Genomic DNA, 22,445 nt, shown 5'->3' on the forward strand with positions numbered 1-22,445 from the left:
TTTCAAAAGGCCCTGCTCATGGCATTGGTGTTTCTGTTCTGTCCTGGATTTAAAGTACTGTGGATTTTATAAGCATTTTAGACTTATTTGGGCTCAGCTACCTTCTCAGTTCTAAACTGGGCATTCTGTAAATGGTTGTGAGGCCTGAAAAATGGGAGTAGCCTGCAATATGCCCAACAGAATGTGCCTATTGTCTGAGAGCCCTCACCACAGGAGATAGAGAAGAGCTTCATCTGAATTCAATTCATAACTGGAGCGGTTGCACAGAGAACCAGGTCAGTTACCTGTGGTCACAGGAGCAGCAGCAAGAATGAGACTAGAACTCTGAACCTTTAGTTAAAGCAGGACTCCTTCAACCAAGTAAAGCTGAGAGTTACAACAGTCTGGATTGTTTGGTCCAAGGACATTTGGAGTGTCAACAGAATGCCATATATTTATACAAAAAGGAAAGATTTCTATCTATCAAAATACATATGTTAAAAAAGAGAAAAAAAACAATATAAATGTTGTTTCCAAATATTTACATCTTTAATGTCAAGTATATCACAGCAGTTGCTTTTTTCTCTTTCTATTTTCATGTCTGGGGTAAGGGCCCATTCTTTGCATTACTCTAGCAGCAAAAGCATCCTGGTTCCACTCCCTGTAACAGTACTTCTTGCCCTGTATTAAAATGTCCTGTTTACTTGTGTCTGTCCCCACTGAGGGCCTGCAACACAGTAGTATGCAGAGCAGACTCACAGCTGGTTACAAAAACCAATCGTCAGATTTTTGGAAATTTTGCAAGCCATTTCACAACAGGTTGGCAGTTTGAAATCAGCCATGGGAGAAGAATTTACATTTCAGAAATTGGCAAATGGTACAAATCAGGGGTCCCTCCACCTCCACGGAGCCAGTTGTCAACACTGACCAGCATTTTTCTGGTCACAGATCTTATTTGTGTGGTTCAGCATTATATCTTTAATTGTTCCTGGTATACAGTAGGTGCTCAGTAAATGTTTTTTTAAGAGGAATTAATGATGCTTGAATGAAAGGTTGAGTGAATGAAGGTTTCTCTCAGTTTCTAGTAATGCTAGAAGGAGCATTACATGGGACTCTTCACACCTGATCTTAGCCAAAAGGCTGAGAAGCAATACCTGGGACTCTAAAGATGGTAATTCCTGGGAGAAACTGTAAGTCTTTGGCCCTTGGAGACAAGTGGACGAGGATTTGAATCCCAGCTCTGCTTTTAGCAGCTATGAATTATAGGCAAGTTATTTTTCTTCTCTGAGCCTCTGAGATCTTTTTCCTCTTCTATAAGAAAGGTATAATAATATGACTTGTGGGGTTGTAATGAGGGTTAGTAATAATGTTATATAAGACACACAGCCTCTGTGCTAAGTCACCCTCTTGGACTCATATCTCAAATACTACGCACACTTTCCTTTAGGCCCAAGATATTTCCCATTGCAATTCAGCTTTAATATATTCAAAGCACCTATGATTATCCAAAGTTATTTGTTGACTTATTTATTGTTTGTCTTTCATTAACAAAGTAAGTTTCAGAGATCAGAGTCTTTACTTGTCTGATTTGCTTCTTAGTCTCCAGTGCCTTGAATGGTACCTGATACATATAGTAGCCTTCTGTAATTATTCCCTAAATGATCAAACGAATGAATAAGTGGTAGTCCTATTTATTAGATGGCCATCTATAGCAGGGCTCAGAAACTACAGCCACAGACAAAATCCAGCCTTCTACCTGGTTTTTTGGGGGCAGGGTAAGGGGGCGAGGTTGGTCTCAGGATGAAATTTATAAAAAAGGTGTGACGTGGCACATACTCAGTCCCTTTGCACATATGGAATTTTGAGTAAATCATTTTGATCTTTCTACATGCTGCTTCATTGGGGAAAGGGAATACCAATAACCAATATTCAGTCATATTAAGCCAAGTTTTATAGGAACATAGCCATGCGCATTCATTGATGAATTGCTATGGTGGCTTTCACATTAAAACAGCAAAGTTGAGTAATTGCAATGGAGCCCGTTTGGCTGGTAAAGCCAAAAATATGTACTATCTAGCCCTTTTGAGTTAAGGAAAATGGCAGATATTGCTGACCTCTCATCTATAAGATCATCTCTGAAAGATACCAATTTACAGTTTAGAAAACTGAGGAATTTTCTCAGCATCCCTAAATAAACTAGTGATGACAAGGGAGAGAAAATGGGTCTCAGGGCATTGCAGCCTGACATCCCAAGACCTAAGGAGAAGAGGAAGGCATCAACCAGCCACTTCCTCCAAGCAAAACATCTTCTCAGGCTCCCAAACAGATGACTATCTGGGCTGTTCCAACAGATGTCAATGCAGATCTCTTTCCTCTGAGTCTGGGTGATGACTGTATTTTTTCCATAGGTTTTTTTATACTGGCACCAAAGGAAAATATGGGGAGCTTCCAAAAGAGAGGGTAGAGTTTGCGATGGCAACAGCACAGCAAAACATGCCCGGCACAGCTCCAAACTCTCATCACGCCAGCAGTATCTAATTATTGCACTAAATTTTGAGAAACCCAATATTATGCAAACAAAGTCCAGCTGCATTTTATGACAGCACATACAATTTTTATAAAAGAATTTAAAATCCCTTTTATATGGAAAAATATCCTTCTCTTACAGTATTTAGAATTAACCAAACGTACAGTCTAATAGAATCTAATAGCTTAATTCGGTACAAATGTTGGAGCACATTGAAATGGTCCTTTAAATATTATGAAGAAAGAATTCTGCATTTTGTGTGTGTGTAACTGAGGGCGGTATTTTCTGTTGCTTGCTCTTCGCTGGTAACAGGAGGACTGTATCATTTGCTGGGGTGCTGGGGTGGTGATGGTAGTGAGGGTTCCATTTTCCAAGGCAGCACTATGACTTGAAAGTTAAGGAAGAAGTTAGTTAGGTAAAGAAAGGTAGAAGTATGTTCTGGGCAGTGGGGTGAACTTTTGCTAAGGCTGGAGCACAGGGAGCGATGTGGGGAGACCCCTGGGGGGATGCTGGGAAGGGACCAAGGCAGAGGGAGCTGATACCTGTAGAGCCCTGACTCTGTGCCAGGCACAGTGGTAAGTACTGTGCCTATGTTAACTCTTTTAATCCATACAACAAACCTATAAGATAGGTGCTGGTATTATCCTTACTGTATAGGTAAGAAAATGGGGACAAAAAATAGTGGAGGAAAAAAAAATTGCCCAATGTCATACAGCTAGAAAGAGGCAGAACTTGAATTTAAACCCAGGAATCTGGCTCAAGAAATCCCACTCTTAACCACCAGGACATGCTGAGGTTTGACTGTTGAGGCCCATGAGAGCTTCCTTGAGTATGATTCTCAGAAGAATCTATTTAAAATAAAACTATTAGAATTAAAAATTAACTTTAGCAATATTACTGGATATAAGCTCAATATGTATAATTAATTGTATTTCTCTACAGCAGGAAAAAATAATCAAAGATAAAAGTTTTAAAAATGCTTATCAGCAAGTGCACTAAAGGTGTATTCTAAAGTCTGGGGGTGGGATAGAATGCTAACAAAAATCCTGTTGAGGTGCATTGAGCTTCACTGAGATCATCACAGCTATTCTCCAAAACCAGGAGCAGAACAGATGCAGTGGGAGAGATTTTGAGCTGTGCAGAAAGCTGAAGTTGTGACTTAAGAGTAAAGGGAACTCCCCAGTGACCTCCCAAACTGGCAAGCAGTCTGTAAAGCAAAGTAAGGTCTCCCACGGTTCAGAAACATGGTGTCTGAGCTGTAAAGCATAAAGAACCTTGGCATCTGCTGTGGGCCAGATCCTAGTCTTTATGGGATGGAAAGTCCTAATCTCTCTCTTAGAACATTTGAATCCATGGTGAGCTAAATCTATTAAAGTGCAGCAAAGCTAGACCCAGTTTAAGTACGGGTTGGATACCTCGATCCCTGTTACCGGCAGCTTCTCAGAAGTGACATAGCCTGGCTAGGAATTAATATTTACTTGGGTTTCTACTATCTTTTAACATAAAAACTTGAGGCATGTATTGGAGCAATCAAATGCAATCCATTGTCAAAATGGAAAAAAGACAGTAGAATCAGACCCAGAAATAGACATTATGTTGAAATGATAAAACTAGAACTTTAAAATAACTATGATATATATGTATGTATATGTGTGTGTATGTGTGTGTGTCAATGAATAAAATGCTTTTAAAAAGAAGACCAGAGTACACTATACAATATTCATGAATTATATGACTAAATATTATAAAAGATGAAAATATTCCCCAAGTTGTTCTACTAATTTAGTATAACAACAAATCAAAATGCCAGCAGGTTTTTGTGAAAACTTGACAAGCTGATTTTGAAATTTGTAGAAATTCAAGGGACCAAGAATAGCTAAGATACTTTTAAAGAAGAAGATAGGTGAGAGAACTTGCTCTACCAGAAATCAAGGTTTATTACCATTACATAATTATTATATACAATGTGGTATTGGTACCACAATAGAAGAGTTCAATAGAATAGAACAGAACCCCTCCCCCGCCAAAAGACCCGCACATATGTGAGCATGTAATTTACAACTAAATACTCATAAACTGATGGAGAAGGTGTAATTTAATTCAACCTCTAAGTAAAACAGTTTAGCATTAGTTAATGAAGCCGAAGATTCACATGTCCTAGGAAGTGGCCATTTTTACTCATTTAACTGTAGGTTTATAGTTAGGGTTGCCAGATTTAGCTAATAAAAATACAGAGTGCCAGTTAAATTTGGATTTCAAATAAAGGGCAAATAAATCTTTAGTGTAAGTATGCTCCATACAATAGCTGAGACCTCCTTATTGTTAAAAAAATGTTATTTAACTGAAATTCAGATTTAACTAGACAGCCTGTATTTTATTGCTGTGTGGCAGTCCTAAATATACTTCTCAGAAATGGGTACCAGGAGGCATGGACAGGGATGTTCATAGCATTGTTTGTAATCATCAAAACCAGCAAGCAGCCCCATGACACTGACCATAGAACAGAAAAGTAAACTGTGGTATATCCATACAGTAGAATATTATGTGACAGTAAAGAGAGATGATAGCTACTAGCTAGACCTAACAACTGCAAATCAATCTCATTAACACAATATCCAGCAAAAGAAACCAGACACCATAAACCTCTATCATTTACTTATATGCAATTAAAAAAAGAGAGAAGTAGACAAATGAGACTGGTGTTTAGGAAGGTATGCTTCAGTGGTAAATTGTAATGAGAGTTTCGTGGAAGTCAAGACAGTGGTTACCTTCAGGTAGAGGGAGGAAATCATCTGGGAGAGGGGCCAGTGGGGGCTCTGCTTGCTGACCACATTCTACTGTTTGAGCCGGCCAGAGGTTACTCAGGGGTTTGCTTCTGAGTAAACCCCTGAGTATAACACATCTGTGTTATATTTCACTTTTGGCAGATTTTTCTTTTTTAATTGTTGTTCAAGTATAGTTTTCTGTCTTTTACTCCCATCCCAGCCCACCTACCCCCATACTTTTGGCAGATTTTTAAGAAGGACTAAGAATATCATATTCTATATAACTACCTGTCATTGTAATAAGTACTTTGTAGTTTTGTCCCTTTTCTATCCTGAAAGGAAATTCACATTTGGTATAACTTACTTATGTACTTAATATTAACAACAGCAAAAAAATTAAAATGTCTTAACTACAACATAAAGAAGATATAAATGTAATTTATTAGGAAATACTATGCACTTTAACAGGTAAAACCCTCAGGCCTATCTTCACTTAAAGACAAAAAGTAGTTGGATGCTCATTCCTTTACACCAAGTCACCGTGAATATGGCAGGGAAGTTGTATTAGTGACTCAAATATACCATGAGCAGCTGCTGAATGAAGGCTGTGCTTTTTCTGAAATGGTGAACAGCTCTTGGTAATGTTGTGGAGAAAGTTAAAAAAAAACAAAAAACTCCCCTCAATTGCTAGAAAATGGCTTTATAACAAAACTCTGCAAAAATCTTTGCATTTATGTGAAAGCAATATTCTATGTTAACATAGTTATAAACACGTTTCTCAGCTACAGAATTGTCCTTTGGGGAGTTGGGAAATTATGCAAGTCTTGGGATAATTTTTCTTTATGCTGAATTGTCAAAATTGGCAGGATGTCTAGCACTGCAGGCACCCCAAATGTGAGCCATGTCCCCCAATCATTGTGTAACCAAAACAACCCCACAGATTTCCAGACCACCCTCTAAAGGGCTGTACTACCTCTGTTCAGAACTACTAGCCCAAACCTTTGATATTGTGATAGCGTTAGAGAAACTGGAGTTTCTACAGATTTAGACTCCTAAATTTCTCTAAATAACTTTATTTTATTTTATTTTATTTTATTTCTTAGACATTTCATTAAACAACAGAAAAATGCATACATATTTATTATGAAGGAAATGACATCTGGAGCTTTGCCTGGTGGCCTTAGAATTAGCTTAGAAAACACAACTCTCACTATGCATTTCAACTTCTTTAATGCCAAAAAGGGAGGGAAAAGGGGGCATAGATACTAATGAGTGGTAGGCAAAGTCAAAAGCATTTGTTTAGGACACTCAGTGAAGTGACACAGTCCACTCATTGCTATTTCCAAACAGGTAATACCAAGTTAGACTCCCACTTTCCTGACATTCTTGTCAGAGTCCCAGTTGGTCCTCATGTTTTCTGAAGGCGGGAGTTTTGGGGGCCAGCCAGCATTGAAATACCAGTGCACAGGAAGTCCTGCCTCCTTGCAGGACTGCTGAAGACATACAATGAGGAAGGGACAGGTAAAGCAGGACTAGTTATAAATCTGGCCAGCAGCCCCCAAGCAGGATTTTGAACACTTCTCTTAAGAAATATCATTAATGTTTATCAGTGTGTACTCATCTGGAAAGTTTGTTTATTTCTCCAACGCTTTGAGATGGAATTTGCTGCCGCTAACTCTGATAAACGGTAATTAGAAATATGCTTGACCTGAAGGAGAGTGGGCCCTGAGAGGTTTTGGTATTGTGTGATGGGGGAGGGCCAAAGACGTGGAGATAGGAAAGGGAGCTGAATTATTTTCCAGCATGTAGCTTCTGGCTGAGTTTTCATATCCAAGGTGTCTCTGTTGGATATAAGTACTTGGAAGAAATTTTGCTTTTTCTTGCTTTGGAGGGAATGCTGGTCAAGTCTGAGAGGTTCTGTTACACATTTTGCAGTAAAACAAAATGTTACTTTTATCAAAAGCTTTCTTACATTCTCAGGTCTTACACTGGTCGTAATTAATTACACAGCAGATTGTCAGCCCTGAGTGCATTGTCTGTTTCATCTCTTCAGCCCCCTTGCTAGCTGTTTGCAATTTGTTGAATCTAGAAACTAATGAACAAATTTACCTTCGGGCCTTGCAGAGACTGGGAGTATATTACATTGGCAATTAAAGGACAAGCTACAATTAAATTGCTACCTAAGACAATTAAAACCATACATTTACACTTTATTTTTATTATATATTTTAGAGGCAGTAATTTAAAGAATAATATCGCTCTTTCATTCCATAAGATTTTAATGAGCATCTATCATGTGCCCAGCAGTGTGCGAGGCCTTGAGAATGTGAGACGAAAAAGACTGACGAAGTCCCCGTCTTCCTCATGCAGCCGGTTGTGATGCAGTGCACATTCGGTGTCGAGTGTGGGAGCCTGTCTTTCCTTCTCTTTCATAATGATGACTCAAAGAATGGGTGACCAGCCCACAGGTCATCTGGACTTCCTTCCACCTATTTTATTGATCTGCATGTTGAGTTTTTGGAAGTACCCTTATTCAGATCTTAGAAGAAGTAGGTCTACACATATTTCTGCACGTATCTTTTAATCTGGATCAACCCAAGCCCAGGTCTCCCTCGGGTGTCACTTGTACCTCAGTTTTACACTTGACTGACTTGGAAAGTGATTATTTTTATGTTATGAAACATGCATATCTCAATCCCTTTCTGCCCATCACCGTCACTGCCTACCTTTCATTAGCAACTATAAGCCCACTTACCTGGAAGAAAAGGGTTTGAAGGGGAATGGCTTTAAAACACAAATAATCCCCAAGGGAGATAACCTACTAGGGTATATGAACAGTGATGTCCTGGTGTCAAACCTGGAACCCACATTACATTACTCTGCTGATGTCTGGAATCACTGAGACATGGACCTTTAGAATCAGAAGCATCTTGGAGGTCATAGGAGATCAGAGAGTGGTCTGAGCATCACTACATTCCAGGCACCCAGGAGGCTTGTTAAACCTGAAGGTCTAGGCACCTGATCCCAAGAATCTACATTTTTAAGATTCTCCTAGGAGTTTGTTAGAAGACCTTCACTTCATATGACAGATAGGAGTCCTAAAGTGAGTTCTAAGGATACAGCAAGGTAGCCGTTGAGGCTGAATCCGAACCTGAGGGTCTGATTGCCTGCCTAGGGCTCTTACCCTAGTGCTATGTCACGTGGCAGTGAAATACGAAAGTAAAACAAATCACGTGCTTTCTCCTTCCCCAAACTCCCTTCCTCCATGTGGGTCTTGAGGTAGAAGAACCAATGACTGTAAAGGATAGGAGCATCCCTATTCTTTTTTTTTAACGTGTGCCAAATATTTTTCCTTAATGAAGCACATACAAAATTTAAAGTCCATGCATTCCCTGCCCAGGTAAGAGTGCACCCTGAGCTCCAGATCTCCACCAGCCTCCATGCCGGAGCCTGGAAGGAGATCTTCTGACAGGGCCCTGCTGTATCGGAGCACAGGTACTGCGGCGGCTGCTTTGTGGGCAGGTGTTGGCCACATTCTTGTGGAATCTGTACGTATTTGGGGATTGTGAGGACTTCCCAGGTAGTTTGTGGCTTCTCCTGTCTTCCTCTGCCTCTCTTACCCCCCAGCCCAAACCATGTACTCACAAGCCCATGCATGTGCCTTGGAGTGGAAACAGTTGGCAGCCAAGGCTGATATATTTCCCTCCACAGGCTCATTTTCATGCCTTGTAGAGACAGGCGCTGGCCAGGAACCAAGCTATTAAGGAACAGAGCTTTGTGCCTGAAGGATCCAAAAGCCACTGAAGCTCGGGGTACTTAAAAGAATCGGTAGAGCTGAGGCACTTCGGCAGCCAGGCAGGGACTGCTGTGAAAAGATAAAATGGCACTGCAGTGGGGAAGGATGAATCCTGAGTCCAACAGCCCCGCAGTCACTGATTCCGTGTTTGGTTACCAAGACAGTCAGAGCCTTTATGACCCAGCCTCTGTGTGACTCATTCATGTGAGGCGCTGTGTCTAAGAGCCCCTCTGAATAGACATGAAGTCTCCCCTATAAGGCAGGGGCTCCTCGGACCTGGAGCAGTGCCACCTACAGACCTACATGTCCACTGAGACAGGGGGATTTGATGGGGTCAGATGACATATGTATTTTCAATTTCCTCATGATTTAGGGCAATTTGCTCGTGATTTAGTATAACCTTTGTTTAAGAACATTGATTTTTGTTCCTGAATGGAACTGGATCCATAACTGAACACATTTAATAATAAGCTCTGCAATGCTAATTGTATATATTGTAGAAATGCTGGAAATGGATTTGCTACAGCTATTGTACTGACTATGGGTGTTTTTGGAAGGCACAGTAGCACTCTCTCTCTCTCTCTCGCCTTTGGGGCACTTTATTTGCACACATGTATTACATCCCTAGAAAAAGAAAAGAATCTTAGGATTTTCCCTCCTATGCCTTTTTTTTTCTTCCTTCATGGTCTGTGGTGCCCGCTGAGGTTGTCAGAGCAATGAACCAAATGACAGGCTGGAAACAGGATCTTCTGCCATTTTTCTGGATCTTTGAGCTGCACATCAAGTCTGGGGCTGATTACTCCACACTTCTTCAACCTGCCTGTGAGGATTACAATTTTCCCAGCTCTGTGGTCATCATGATTTCAAATTCACCAGTGTAACCAGACTTCATCAACACAGTTAAAAACCAGACAATGACTTTGGAGCATGGCCTAGTACAAACCTGGCATTTGCCTCTCTTCTTTGCATTGTTGCTACTCTCACCAGGGTACGAGCACTATCGTGGCAACATGACGTGGTGGAGAGCAGTCTTCTTGGTTTTAATTAGATTAACTATAGAATCAGAATCATAGTTAACATTTATTTTGTACTTACTAGATGTAAGTACTTTACCTTGATTTTCTAACTTGATCTCATAAGCATCCTACGAGGAAAATGGAATAATTATCCTCCTTTTACAGAGAAAAAAGTAAGCCACAAAATGGTTAATTCACCCAAAGCTACACATCTAGTAAGTGGAGAAGCTGGGACTCAAACTCGATCAGACTCCATAGTCCAAGTTCTTAATCTAGTATAAATATAGCCATTAATGTACAAGAAACAATGGTGGGTTGAACTTTGTTCATTTGGTCTTTCTTTCAGTTGTTCATTCATTAATTTATTTAATCAATAAAAATGAATACAAATTCAACATGAGACATTTGACTTTTTACAAAGATGAACACAGTAGTTTCTGACCCCAAGGATCTCATTTTGTAGGAAGAAGACATACATCTAAACAAATGATTATAAATGGGGTGTGATATTCTAATAAAAGCACTTACAATGTGTTTGGTGAGGACAGAGAGAGTGAGGTGGGGGAGGGATCCTGGAGGAAGCAATTGATCCAGGTCCTGAAGAGGGGAGGGGGATTTGGCGAGGAGAGATGAGGGAAAGGCGCAGCCCAGGCCAGGAGAAGGGAGAACATCCATCAGCGTGGTGCATGAGATCCTGCACTGGCTTCTGTGAGGGACACAGACACCAGTTTCCTCCTCTCCAAGAGCTTAATCGAGTGTGCACGTTGCGTCAACAAATAATGAATGGAGAGTATGTTCATAGCACAGATGCAGACAAAGCTTGCTGCAAGTATAGAAGAAGGAGAGCTTATTCTCAACTCTGGGAGCTGGAGCTGAGAGCTGGGGACTTCTCCAGGGAAGACCGATTTGAGTGAGGCTGGGGAAAATGAGAAGAGTTTTTAAAAATAGAGAAGTAGAGGAGTAAAGGAGTGTGGACTGTTACAGGACAAACGATCTGTTAGAAATGGAACAGAGACACCTGGAGGTTGGTAATGGGAACCAAGGGGCATGGTGCCAGTGCTTGGAAGGCCTGGAGTGCCTCGCGGAGGGGTTTGAAAAGCACTGATGAAGTGCACTGGTCAAGCAGAGGTACTGCTGGGGACGTTAGAGTCCACCCTAGATCAGCCATTTCCAAACTTGCTTTTAGCTGCAGAACCTTTCCTTCAAGCACAGTCTCAGGTAAAACCCTCAGTATGAGACAGTTAAGAACAGAGCCACTCTGTTTGGCATGGAGCTGAAGGGACCCAGGATCCAGGCTGCTCAGCCTCCACCTCGGGTTCTGTGCACCACAACTTAAAACCACCCTGCAATGAGAGGTCTGAAACTGGAGAACAGGGTGTTTTCTGTCCCATTCCAAGGCTGACTTGCCAGACTGGCAGCAGGCACACTGGTATTGTATTTGGCAATAAGGCAAACCCAAAGGTGAGGGTGGCCCTTGGTGGTAATCTGATTTGTACATAAAGCAAAGCAGCCACCTACAGCTGATCAGTGATTAGCTGAGAGTCTATCCACGTACATACACACATTGCTGCCGAGATGAGCTACTGGGACAAAAATGTCTGCTGCTTAGAGCAGTGCTGCCCTGAGGCCGTCTCCTTCTAACTGGAATCCTGGAGACGAAGGAGTTAACACAACCTCAGAATTGCCTCTCCATTCTGTAGAGCAACTTGTCCACTGGGAGAATCTGGCTCCATGCTGAAGACTCACTGTCAGAAAGCGAAAGGAAAGATTTCACTGGGTCTGTGCACCTGTATACCCTAAGGAGAAAGGAGTGAGGGAAGGAATATTTCATGTTCAGAGTTTCCAAAAGTGAATCCCACCAGGTCAGGCTGCAGGGAGAAACAATGATCACTGGAAAGAATAAGCCAGAAGAGGCCCATAACTTGTCAAAGAAAAAAAGATGTCCAGGAGAAGGGGTCAGATGAAATACAGACACCTAGTTAAACTTGAATTTCTGATAAACAATAACTTTTTTGCATAGGTATGTCTCAAATGTTGCCCGGGATATCGTAAAGAGATAATTTGAAATGCAAATTTAACTGGGTGTTCTGTATCTTTCTTTGCAAAATCTGGCAACAGTATGCTCAAGCCACCTGCCTCATGGAGATGTGCCCCCTCTCTGCTCACTCCTGAGAGAACTTCAGGCCAGTTTTGAGTTCAGGAGCTCACTCCAAACCCCATAGTCATGAACCCAAGCTTCTCAATACCACAGTGGAAGAGGGCCCCTCCAGCCAAGGGAAGGGGCTGTACCCTTCAAAGCCCCATGCTTCCCCGCCCCACACCCCCAATGTTCCTTTTGAAGTCCTGACAGGTTGGTCAGAGGCCAGCATGGGGGTTAGGCAGGGTAGGGGATTAAAGAGGCCTACTGCGTGATGAATAAATGTTTACAATAACCACATTCCCTCCTTGACTAGCTGGGGAGTTTCCATCAGAGCTGCATTGCCATTAGGCAAGCTGTTTGCTTTTTTAGTCAGAAGTAACTTATTGGTGCATTGCTGCTACAAACAGAAAACATCTGTGGAGCGCCCACAAACAGGAAATTTTAGAGGGGAGAGGGGAAAAAACTCACATTGCTTGCCGACCCTACTTTATGCATGTTTGAAAAGGAAGAATGTAAGTTAAATCAACAACCGTCAAGTGTAAGTATAAGCCAGGACCAGAGCGTGACCAAGATTGAGTGGCATTGAGAAGGCTTTTGTCCCATGTTTCCTTCTTTATCTAAGCTGGGTCCACTGGGAGTGGGTTCGTTTCTCCTCCTGGCTGGTATTCTCCAGGGGACATAGAATCTGCCAAAATAATTTTTCTGTCCTACCTGATATGCAAGCACAGCAACTCGAGAGGGACTCTGTTGTAAATTATAGATGGTCTGGTTCAATGGAGCTTCCAAACACACACACACACACACACAGCATCCAGAATTGCTACAACTAGAGTAAAGCAAGGGAAGGAATATACTCGACAGGTTTCCCACAGAGGAAGCCTTCTGCCTTTCATGTGCATAGGCTGTAAGGATGACTTTCAGTATTTCGTTTCCCTCTGTGCTAGGAGGTTGAGAAAATTTTTAAAGAGCAAATGTGTGGTACCCTGGAAACAATGAAGCTCCAGGAACAGGAAAGTCATGGCTAGAGAAGGAGCAGCAGGTAAGGAATTTTCTCTCCCTCTTTTCCCTGAGAGAAAGGAAGAGGAGGAAGAGGGAGGGAAGAAGGGAGGAGGGAGCCTGAGAGGTAGACATAAGGACTTGCGGCCCTATTCCTTGGTCCAGAGCCAGCTTGCATGTCCCTCAGAACTGATGTGCCTACAGAGCTATATAAGTCATCCAAAGGACCAGGTCCTCTGTGATTCCTTTAATGACCCAGAATAAAGAAATAGTAAATCCAATCATGTCTAGGTTTCCAGCGGACTATAAGGTCAGGGGTGAGTGTAACCCCAAATCATCACAGGAATATGCTTTGGACAAAAGGTGAGGATGGTATAAAGTTATGACTTATACTTCCCAGTAGAAGAGAAAAAAAATTTTTAATCCTGAAAATGGACAATTAGCAATTCTGATGGAAAGAAGACGCACGTGAGGGTGAGATTTGGCCAACAAATGTTCTGACCACTCAGCAGGAAGAACAGGGTAAAAGGAAGAGGATTTTCTCCGAAAGCCAAGACTCAGCTCGTGGCCCACTCTCCCTTCCCTCCTCTGGAGACACCCTCCCCCGTCGGGTCTGGGGCGTCCCAGAAACCTGCGTAAGTTCACAGCCAAATGTTTATTCTTCACCATCGGGGGGTGGATCTCAGCCACTGGAGGGCATTGTAAATGCAGTCTCAAGTTGTGGCAGGATTGATAGAACTTGGTAGATATGGATTGATGTTCCTGCCATATAGTTTGATTGATTAACCTGTGGTTCTAAACAATCAGAGTACATTAGAGTCAACTGAGAAATATGTTTTTAAAAAACAGTTCAGGGCTCCACTCTCTGGTTCTAGTTCTGAAGGTAAATCTGGTACAAGCAAACTCCCAAGCTTACTTCAAGAAACAACGTTCACAATGTGTTTGGGCAACTTGCTATCTGGGCAGTGAGTTGGACACTCCCTGGCTGTCGGATCAAAGAAAAAGGAACCAATGTGGTGTCTAAGAGTGGGGCCTGGGAGTGGGTCAACTTTTAGCTCCACTCCCACATTCTATTATTAGTGAAGTTATCATCTCCAGTAGTTGCTTAAACCCGTTCGACTTCGGTCTCCCCATCCCTAAACTCAGGATGTTGTAATAGACACTTCAGTACAGGCGTCCTCAGGGGGTCACAGGTATCAGAGGAAATGATGCATGGAAGGGGCTTCCCAGAGTCCTTGGCCAAACAAACATGAGCAGCTGCTGTCACTGTTACCACCACCACCATCATCACCACAACTACCACCATGAGTAATAATTTGTCCCCTTATTAGGACACGTTGTGTGCCAGGCAGTGAGCTTGCAATTCTACTTATTTTATTGTTTAGTTCTCACAATAAATGTAAGGGACAGATTATTCTTCCCATTCTACACATGCATAAGCAGAGGTTATAAAGCTTGAATCTTACCACTCAGGTGGGAAGTTAAAAGGGTACAGCTACTATGGAAAACAGTTTCCTCAAACAATTAAAAATAGAACTACCAGAAGTGAGATTACTGGATCACATGGTACGTCCACCAATTTACATTTCCACCAACAGTGTGTAAGCATTCCCTTTTCTCCACATCCTCCCCAGCACTGACCTCTTGTGTTTTTGAAGATGGCCATTCTTACAGGTATGAGGTGATATCTCACTGTGGTTTTGATTGGCATTTCCCTGGTGACTAGTAATGTTAAGCTCCTTTTCATGCACCTGTTGGCCATTGTATGTCTCCTTTGGAAAAATATTCATTCAGTTCCTTTGCCTATTTTTTAATCAGACTGTTTTTGTTCTTTTTGCTATTGAGTTGTAGGAGCACATTTTTTTCTTGCCAGTTTCTTGCCAGAATTATGATGGATAAAACAAAAATAGTGTTTTAAAATTGCATCTCTATAATGTATTTTGGGATTCAGCATGTATACATGTTTTTAGTAGCCAGTTATATTTCTTCTGTGACTTGTCTACTGATAATTTCTATCTATTATTCTCTGTTGCTTGTTTTTCACTAATTTATAGGTATTCTTTATATATAGGCTGAGTATTAATACTTTGTGTATTGTGTATGTTTCAAATAATTTCTTCAAGTTTTTCATTGCTTTTTAAACTTTGTTTATGGTTTATTTTTCATTAAGAAAATTTTTCAGCCTATTTAATACCTTCTGGGGTTTTACATCTTTATAACCTCTACATTTAAGAATATTATCATAATTTTCCAATATTTCTGTTTTATATTTTATGCTTAGCTCTTGACTCCATAAAGAATTTGTATTTTTATAAAATACTTCAGATACTTTATTAAAAAATTGATAGCTAATTTTTTCAGCACCATTTATTAAATATAATTTTATTACCCTTGACTTGAAATACAATATATACTTTAATGCACATTCTCTTACATACATGGACTTCCATTCTCTTCCATTGATTTTGTCTAGTCCCATGCCACTTATACACAATTTTTATATTTTTAAATTTTTAAGTTAATTCTAACTTTTTAAAAATCAAAAAAATCTTTCCCCAACATTCTTTTCTTTAAGAAAGTTTTATTAGGTATTGTCATTTATTTTCTTCTCTAGATAAATTTTAGAATTTGATTCATAAAGTTTTTTAAATCCTTTTAAGATTTTTATTGACAAGTTGAATTTGTTACTTTATTTTGAGAAAATTGTTTTTTTAATATACAAAAATACAATGTTAGTCTGCTTATTCAGCTTTTCTCTTACATATTTCAGTTGGGTTTTATATAGTTTTGTTTAAATATGTTCTTGTGTATTTCTTGTTAGGTTTACTGATAGGACTTTAATAAGGTTTTGTGCCACTTTGAATGAGATTTTTAAACTTTATTATATTTTCTAATTGCTATTGTGAAAAAGAATGCTACTAAAGTTTAAAGTTTATTGAAGTTTAAACACTACTATTGCTATAGTATCTGTTCACCTTTTAAAACTCATTCATTAGCTTTAATAATTGGCCACTCATCACCTTGAATTTTATTAAACAAATCATTATTGAGCCGCTAGTATGTGTTGGTTGTTGGATATACAGCCAGGTCTGTGTTCACAGAGACTTTGCAGTCCACTGGAGGAAGACCAGGCAAAAACTAGGCAACACGCATAGGCACAGTAAATTTAGTGCTATGAAAGAAATGAAAGAGAAGGATGTAACAAAGAGAGAGAGAGTAACGGCACTCTAGGAAGTATCACTAAGATAGGCTCACAGAGATGGTGCTTGAGACCAGGGACTCAGCCACATGAAGAACTTTTGCAGGCACAGTAAACAGCAACCACAAAGGCCCTGAAGCTGGGAAGAGGTTGGCATTCCAAGAACCAGAAAGTGAATCCAGGTAGCCAGAGTATAGTGGACAATGTAGGAGCTCAGAGCAGTAGATAGAAACTAAGATAATGTGAGGATTTTTAGGCCAAGGCAAGAAATTCAAATGCCCTTCTATGTGTAGTCAGAAGCTACTGAAGGGTCAGAATAGTTAAACAAGCTGATTTACGTTTTAAAGCAATTGCTGAGACTGTGGGGAGGAAAAGCTCCCAGAGAACAAGAGTACAAGTAGGAGGAGGTTGTAATGTAGGAGTTGTGAGGTGATGGTGGCCTGACAAGTGTGGCAGCAGTGGATGGGGAGAGGTGGAGCCATTCAAGATTGAAGTAGAATAAATCAGACTCCCTAATGTTTAGTGGAAAGGGTTATTAGGCTTTTGGCTTGAGTAACTGGGTGGATTGCGGTGCTATTTACTGAGATAACAAACACTGGGGAATAGTGGTTTGTCAAGGGAGAAGGAGGATCAAGGATTTCATTTGGGAAATGTTTATTTTGAAATATGTGGTTGACATGAATATATGAAATAGTTACATAAATGAGTCTGGAGCTCAAGGAACAATCAGTCCTAGAGATATAAACTTGTAATTCAGAAGCATGTAGATAGAATGTGAAGCCATAGGACCAGATGAGATAATGGGAGGAGAGAAAATAATTACAGAAGAAAGAAGAACCTACTACCAAACTGAGTCAATGTGACATGTAGCTGTCAGTTGTAGGGGGAAGGGAAGCAAACTACAGAAAGCTATAGAAGTAGGAGAAAGCAAAGGAGCCTGAGTTGGTGAAGAAGGAGGAATATCAGGAAAGAGTGATGTTACAGAGGCCATGAGAGGATGGAGTTTTAAGAAGGCTCTGTCAAGATTTTAATCAAGGGCCTCTAAGAGATTGGGGAAAAAGAGGTTGATGACATTAACAAAAACAACTTCAGTGAAAGCCAGGTGGGGAAAAACCAGGTTGGGGTGAAATCCAGGTTGTAATGGGTTGAATAATAACAAAAGATGAGTGGAGATAGCCAGAGTAGACAGTTAACTTCTTAAAGAAGTTTTGTTGCAAAAGGATTGAAGAAATGGGGTGGTAGGAAGAAGGAGGTCAAGAAATGATTTGTTGTTGTTCAGAAGATTTTAGGTATCAGAACAGCTTTGCTGAAATGAGTGAGTATTGCGGAAGAAAGTAAGAAATCAAAGATTCAGGAGAAAGAGAAAAATGCATGAGCAAAGTTCTTGAGAGGAGAGAAAGGATGACACTTGAAACCTGAGTGGAGGGAATGATCTTTGAGGAAGGCACATCTTCTGTTGGAGCAGGAAATAAAACAGAAAATAATGGGGACCTCTACATATAAGTTTATAGATTTTCTTGCGATAAAATGGAGAAATTCCTGTCTGAATCTATACAAGAAATTTTTCATTTCTTGTTAAATGATCAAGATATGTGAAAATAATTATAGGATTGCTTCTTCTTTTTACAAATGTCATGTTACATTGGCCACTACTTGTGATCCAGTATCACATGGCAGTGATTATAAATATGCATCCTTATATTTTGTTTTCTTCAAATGAAATAATTTGACCACCTGACTATTGAATAAAAACATTTATGCTTATAGGTTACTGGCAGATAGAGTACAGCAAATAAAGGATATTTATATTTCCTAATATTGACACATGCTTAAAATGGTTCATTTTGGTTGACACTCTACATAATAGTGATACACATTTTTCTTTAAATGCCTTTCTTGTTTTGCATTGCTAACATCCTGCTCAGCTTTTCAAAAAATCTATATTCATGCCCTGGCTGGTGTAGCTCAGTGGACTGAGCTCGGGCTGCAAACCAAAGCATCGCAGTTTTGATTCCCAGTCAGGGCACATGCCTGGGTTGCAGGCCACAGCCCCCAGCAACCACACATTGATGTTTCTCTCTCTCTCTCTCTTTCACCCTCCCTTCCCTCTCTAAAAATAAATAAATAAAATGTTTTTTAAAAAATCTATATTCATAAGGGAAATTGGGATAGTGTTTTTGTATACAATCATTCATAGGTACATTTTGGTTTCATATTTCCCATATTTTTCTAAGCTCTAGAACATTATTTTAAGAAGAGAAAAGACTGTCATGAAAGAAATCTCTTGTAAAATCATTACAGTCTGATATTATTTTTAAAAGGAGTTTATCACAATACATCTTTAATTTCTTCTATAGTTATTAGTCTATTCATGTTTTTTACTTCTTTTGTGGCCAGTCTAGGTCATTTTTTCCCTAGAAAATATTCATTTCATTAGAATTTTAAACTGTGTTTGTGAGAGTTGTATATACTATAATATTATAATTTTAAAAATCTCTGTATCTGGGGTTAGATACCCGTCTCATTTCCAGTGTGGTTTATTTGTGTAATCTTTCATTTTTCCTTGATCAGATTTGCCAAACTTTTCATGTCAAGCAAACTTTTATTTTATTGAACAATTTTTCTTCTATTATTTTTATTGTATTGAATAATTTTTAGTGTCTTTGTAAATCTGAGGTTTTGAATGATTATTTATTTCTGGCTTTGTAATTATTCTTTTTTTGAGTTTGTTAGGTTCTTTTGGTACTTCCTTGCACTAAAATCTAGTTAATTTATTTTTATTCTTTCTTATTTTGTAGGAAATGCATTAAAAGCTATACATTTTCCATTGAATACCACTTGGACCATAGCCTACAGGTTTTCACATGTAGCATTTCTATTTCAAATCATTTCCAAAGATCTTGCAACTTTAATTTACATTTTCTTTTAAGACATTCTGAAAGTTGGTTTTAATTTTCAAGTAGGTATTATTTTTATAATCCTTTTGTTACTAGTTTCTAATTTTATTATGTTATATCTAGGAGAGATATTTCAATATTTAAAAATTTTTGAGAATGTCATTGTGGTTTAATATACAATCAATATTTGAAATGTATTTCATCTATATTTTAAAATATTATGCATTCATTTTGAATGTCCAGAGATTTAATATATGTATTTTTAAATTAGTTCAAGCTTAGTAGTATTAAGTTCAAATATATGTTCTTTTATTTCTAAAAATTTTTTAAATATCTTTTTAAATTTTAAAATTACATTCATAGAATATGCAGGAAAAATATAAATAAGAAGGAAACATTTAAAGCCTCATGAATCTATAAATAAATATTGATATCATTTTGGTATATATTTTCAAAACTTTTAGCTTTACATGGTAAAGATAATGCTACATATACTCAATTGTATCCTGAAATTTTCCTTTATTTAGTTTCAGCATTTCTGCATGTCAAATAATTCTTCATAACTACTATTTTATTAGCTAAATATTTCATACTAAGAATTCATAATTATAAAGATATTTATATGTTTTTCTATTATAAATAATTCTGTAGAAAATTTATTTGTATATAAATATTTTTCATATTTAAGACTATTTTCATAGCATGAGTTCATAAAGGAGAAATTAAGTTGAAAAGTATGAATATTTTTAAGGTCTTATAAGCCTTTTTATATATGTAAAACAAAAAAACTCTATGTTTTTCATATATATTCAAAACACTACTAGATATCACCTCCTGGAACTCCCTCCTATCTTTGTCTTCTTCAGTCTACCTCCACTGCTTTAACATCCAGAAAAAATTCATTGTTTGTATATCGTTTTGGACCTTTTTCAGCATGCTTACATACATATGTCTGCACATGCCTATTTAATGTTTGTGTGTACATGTGAGAGAGAATACATGTGTAAATAAGTGCACAATGCACACTTAGTATGCATATTTTATATAATTTGGAGATTATATATGTATATGAATACAGTACATATATATTTACATGCATACACACAAGTACACACATACATAAAATTCTCTTTAAGGTTTAAGAAAAATATGTGCTATTTTAATAAGAAATGTTCACATTTTGGGATGCTTACTGATTAAAAATAGAGCCTCATAGTATGGACTCTGCATTTCACCACTAATATTTTTTAAAAGACTTAACACAATAGTGAATCTCTCTGACCTCTCCTTTATTATCTGGTAAATAATTGTTATCATTCTAAATCCTTTCTTTATCACAATCTGAGCACTTGTGAAAAGGCTCGCTACTCTTGCTTTAATTGCCCTTTAATTAAGAAGCAGGAGTTCTAGTCAAAGAGGAATATCTTCTCCTTGGACAATCTGCTCCATTAAAAGCAGGGCAACTCGAAGAGGGTGGCACCCAGAAGACAGCAGGTATTCCTTAGATATAAAGAAATGGAAGTTAACTGACACCCACTAGGTGGTTAATCAACGGCATACTGAAAGACATCTTTACTTTCTCCCTTTGGATTGATATTATTTCCATTTGGGGGTAAATCCTTAAATAAATAGGAGCTTGGTACATATCAGTCAGGCTGCTGTAGGCTGCAAGTTATCGAGAACCTCAGTTTAAGTTGGCCTGAATACTAAAGAAGGTACATCATTTCCTCTAACAAGAATTCTTCAGGTAGCTTGACTCCAGAGTCCTGGGGCTCATGTCAATGGTAAGAACCCTTCCTTTTCCTGTTCCATCCTCAGCCTGTTCCCTGTGTCCTCAGCTGGTTCCTTGCCTGTGGTCTCAGTGACTCAATATGGTTTTCACAGTTTCAGCTGTCCTGGGTAGACATTACAAATATCAAATAATGAACTCATCAGTGTAAAGCTTTTGAGAAAGGAAGACCATTTTGCAGAAGTTCCTTGCTGACTTCTGTTCTTGGCTTATGCTGATGTGTATCAATCGTGCGATTAACTTAGACCAATCAGCACCCATTCTTTCTTGAAGCAAGTGACCCTGTTAAAGACCCTGTGTAAATATCCAAACAAAATTAGGTTCTAGTAGAAAGGAAGAAATTGAGGGAATAAATAACATGTAGTCAACCAACTTTGCCTACAAAAATAATGTTACTTTATCATTATTTAAAAATTAATTCAACTATCGTGATATCCTAATAAAGTGAATAATAATATATAAAACATTAACATTAATTATATAAAATATGTAGTGTATACTAAAATCTGTTAAATAAATATGCTTTTAATTTTAGTCTTGATGATAAGCAAAGCTATGTTATCTTTGGGAAAGTTCATTCTTACAAGTAAGTATTTAAATATCTCCATTTCAGCAAGAAGGCATGTTCCTTTCTGGATTTTAAAAATCAAGTCACACTTTTAAATGTCAGAGTCATACTCTCTTACCAAAATTAATCATAGTAACATGAGAACGTGGCCAGACTGGGAAACAGTTACAATAAATCATATCCATTTATCTGTAACATGCTCTGCATCTTAAAGATTGAAGTATGTTTACCTTAATAGTTAGGAGTATATTTTTAAACCTCGTTTGATAGAAGTTTTCTTCCTCTAGTTGTATGGGATAGCACCATAAATTTTTGATGATGCTTTCACTGTAAACAGTACTAAATATAAGACCATTAAATAGTCTAAAATGTTAATGAGTAGGACAAAAAGGCTTACTTATGGGGAGGAAACGACCTTTACTCCGAATACAAGGCAGCAGGATGCTACCGCATTGCTTGTGAAAGATTTCAGTGTATAAGCCATCTAAATGTTACCTTCTCCCCCAAGGCCTGTTAAGGAGAAAAATGATAAATTTAGACTGGAGGTACCCCCCAAATGTTAAGGCCTGAATATTTGATTTAGTTCCAGATGATAGATGGGGGCAATTAGTGAGTCATACCTTTGAGAAATTTGACTTCTGGGTAAAGAAATTTTTGTACGAATTAGCACATGGTTCATGGCCATGAACCATGGTCAAGATCATGGATTTTAGAGACTCAACATTGTTTATGCCATATCTTTATCCACTCGTTGGTCCATGGTAGGATAGCTA

This window comes from Phyllostomus hastatus, unplaced genomic scaffold (assembly GCF_019186645.2).
Source record: "Phyllostomus hastatus isolate PE091 unplaced genomic scaffold, TTU_PhHast_1.1 phas_contig_150, whole genome shotgun sequence".
NCBI classification, from domain to species: Eukaryota; Metazoa; Chordata; class Mammalia; order Chiroptera; family Phyllostomidae; genus Phyllostomus; species Phyllostomus hastatus.